Source organism: Arachis ipaensis, chromosome B1, assembly GCF_059453495.1.
Source record: "Arachis ipaensis isolate K30076 ecotype BB chromosome B1, ASM5945349v1, whole genome shotgun sequence".
NCBI classification, from domain to species: domain Eukaryota; kingdom Viridiplantae; phylum Streptophyta; class Magnoliopsida; order Fabales; family Fabaceae; genus Arachis; species Arachis ipaensis.
In genome coordinates this window covers 130,336,507-130,340,176 of record NC_142436.1, presented here as the reverse complement: position 1 = coordinate 130,340,176, position 3,670 = coordinate 130,336,507, and positions in this window count along the sequence as shown.

Sequence of the window (3,670 nt, the reverse complement as noted above, 5' to 3'; positions counted from 1 at the left end):
TGTTCCATCTTTGATTTTGATTGCTTCCTTGTGCATTATCTCTCCACCCTTGATGTAGATTACTACCTTGATGGTAGTTGTTTTGACCTTGAGGAGGGTATGGTGGACGGTTGTAGTTCACATTGGCTACCACAAGGGCATGTTCCTCTTGAATTTGATGGCATTGGTCGGTGTAATGTGTGGTGCTAGAGCACAAACCACAAATCCTAGGAGGGCCTTCAAGTTGAGCAACCGGAGGAGGGGCTTGGACGGCTTGGATAGAGTAGTACTCCCTTTGATCTCTTTGAATTTGTATAAGGATGGTGGTCATATCCCCAAGTGCCTTGGTTAGACTTGCTTCAGAGAGGGGCGGTTCTACCACACCTTTATGGGAGTTACTTCTCACTCTTGTGTGTTGTGTAGATTCGGCGACATCCTTTATCAAATCCCAAGCTTCTCCTTCTGTCTTGTTTTTCGAAAGGGACCCGCCACTAGAGGCGATAAGCAATCTTCTATCTTCCGCACAAAGACCTCCGGTAAAGTAGCTAATGAGCAAGCGAGTGGTCATTCCGTGGTGTGGACATGACTTCAATAGCCTCTTGAACCGAGACATACTCATACATACTCTCTTGGTCTCTTTGTATTATGCCCGAAATCTCTTTCCGGATGTACTCGGTCTTCTCCGGTGGGAAGAACTTGTCAAGAAACTCTCTTCTCAAGAAATCCCAATTAGTCACAATATCATCCGGTAGTGAATAGAACCATGTTTTTGCTTGCGCTTCAAGAGAAAAAGGAAAGGCAAAAACCATGATGGCTACCTCATCGGCTCCATGCCTTCGAGCCGTAGAACAAGCAACATGAAAATCCTTCAAATGTCGGATGGGGTCTTGACCCGGCAACCCATGATACTTAGGAAGTAGATTTATCAAGCTACTCTTCAACTCAAAGTTTGGATCAAGGTTAGGATACCTTGCTTGCAACGGTTGAAGTATGATATCCGGAGCTCCTTGCTTATGCAAAGTGATCCGGCGTGGCTCCGCCATGTGTGGCTCACCTGTAGGATGCAAAGATGTATTAGTAGTGCCAACAGAAGAATAGGAAGTAGCGGACTCCAAGTCACTCTCGGTGACGTCTAGTGATTCGGTGTTTTCCTCAAGAGAGGCCGAAGTACTAGGCGTATAGTCCAATCGCCTTCTAGCTTGCCGAGTGTGTAACAAAGTTCTTTCAATCTCGGGATCAAAGTTGGCTAAGCTAGAATTCGGTTGAGACCGAGTCATCAAACCTGAAAGTCATAGTACAAATGCAAAAGAATTCTAAACTATAGCTAAGTATTGAAAAGGCAAAATATCTACAATATTCACATATTCACATAACCAATATCAGGGCATATGTTGCAACCATTTCCCGGCAACGGCGCCAAAAATCTGACAGGGCCCCAAGGGTGTATTGGTAAATATTCTCTTTGGTAAAACCGCGTTGTAAGTATAGCTCTACCAACAACAATCCTCGGGGGGGGGGGTCAAATTTAGAAGAGGGATTTGGTTGTCACAAGTTCAACCCCAATAGAAATAACCGAAGTATTCAAACCTCGGGTCGTCTCACAAGGAATGGGCAAACATGTGCTTCGACATTAGTTAGAAATCTGGGGTTGTGAGTTATAAGCATGAAAATAAATGGAAATCTTAACAAGCAAGCAATCTTAAATTGCAATAAACTAATGCAACTACCTAAGCAAAACTTGAGCAATTCCAATGAACAAGCAATATCCTACTTAATTCTACTTTAAACCAAGCAAGTAACTATAACTAAGGCAATTAAAATTGGAAATTGGTTTTCAAATATGAATAATAAAAGCAACTCTTGGCTAGGCATGGGAATTGGGGTCACAATCCTTGTCCAACAACTATATCTTGACAATTATGAGGAACCAAGCTCATTAAGTCTACCCTCAAAGTCTTAAGTACGTGATATCTACCCCTAGACTTGAAGTACGTCAAATGGCTTTGGTCACATCAACCCATAAGTCCCAACCTACCTACTAATTAGATTAGTAGTGGGTTGGCGTCAATGAGTATCAAATTGACCACCAAGGGCTCCCAAATCATCAAACCCATTAGACCCAATGACTCAAGTTTACCCAATTCCCTTGACCTAGGCCAAGAGTGGAAAAGACTACTCCATACTTAAAGTAAACAATTCATCAAACACTTGGTAAGCATTAACAAAAGACATGTTTAAAACAACAATTAAATTGAAATCTACAAATACCCACTAACAATTATCAACATACAATCAAGCAATTAACAAGATTAAACATAGAAATCATCAATGTAACATCAACAAGTCAAGATTCACAACATTCATGGAATGGGTATAAAATGACAATTGACAAGAATAAAAAAACTATCACTAAATGTAAGCAAGATTGTAACAAGGAATTCAAATTGAACAATTAGAACTGTAATTAACAAAATCCAATTCACAAATCAACAAGGGAAGATCAAATTGGAAACTAGATCTAGAGAGGAACAAGGGTTTCTCTCTCTAGAATAACCAAAAAACCAAAAACTAGCTAAAATTGTGTCCTAGTGTAAAAATGAGTGATCCCCCCTTTCCCCCCTCAGCATCCTTGGGTCTTTTCCATGCAGAAACAATTTGAAATTGGGCCTCATTGGCCTCAGAAATCGCCAGGCACGATTTCTCTTAATGAGGTCACGTGCAGCTTCCCACGCGTGCGCGCCAGTTGCGTGTGCGCGTCGATAGGAATCTTCCAATCTGCGCAGATGCGTCCATCCTTTCGCGCCGCTTCCAGCCAATCCCATCCACGCATGCGCGTGGAGTGCGCGGGCGCGCCGATGCTGCTGCTCCCAAGACTTCAATTCTTCATGTTCCTCCCTTTTTGTACATGCTTTCTCCCTCTCTTCTAAGTCATTCCTACCCTATAATTCCTGAGATTACTCAACAAATACATCACGGCATTGAATGGCAATAGAAGAGGATTAAAATATGGCAATTTTAAGGCAAAATAAGCATGTTTTTCATCATAGAGCAATATTGGGAAGTGAACACAAAACCATACATTTCTTGCGAATAAGTGTGAGAAATATTGATAAAATCCCCCAAAATAAGCACAAGATAAACCACGAAATCGGGGTATATCAATCACTGTTGTCAATGGCTACCTCCCGTCCTCTCAGTGAAAATAGTCCTCTACGGTTTCTGCACGTCTAATCAACTGTCGGATTTCTCGTCTCGGATGAAAAATACCAGGCACAGCTACCGCATGGCTAATCAGCTGTCGGTTCTCGATCATGTCAGAATAAGATCTAATGATCCTTTTGCGCACTGTCACTGTGCCCTACAGTCATGAGTTTGAAGCTCGTCACAGTCATCCTTTCCCAGATCCTACTCGGAATACCACAGACAAGGTTTAGACTTTTCGGATCTCAGGAATGCTGTCAATTGATTCTAGCCTATACCACGAAGATTCTAATCTCAGATTCAGATGCCCCATTGTCAGAGGGAAAATGATGTGAATCGTTGAAGAGAGATCCAAGAGATATGCATTCAAGCTTGTTTTCATGTAGAACGGAAGTGGTTGTCAGGCACGCGTTCATAAGTGAGAATGGTGATGAGTGTCACATAATCATCACATTCATCTTCTTCTTGTGTGCGAATGAGTATCTTGGAA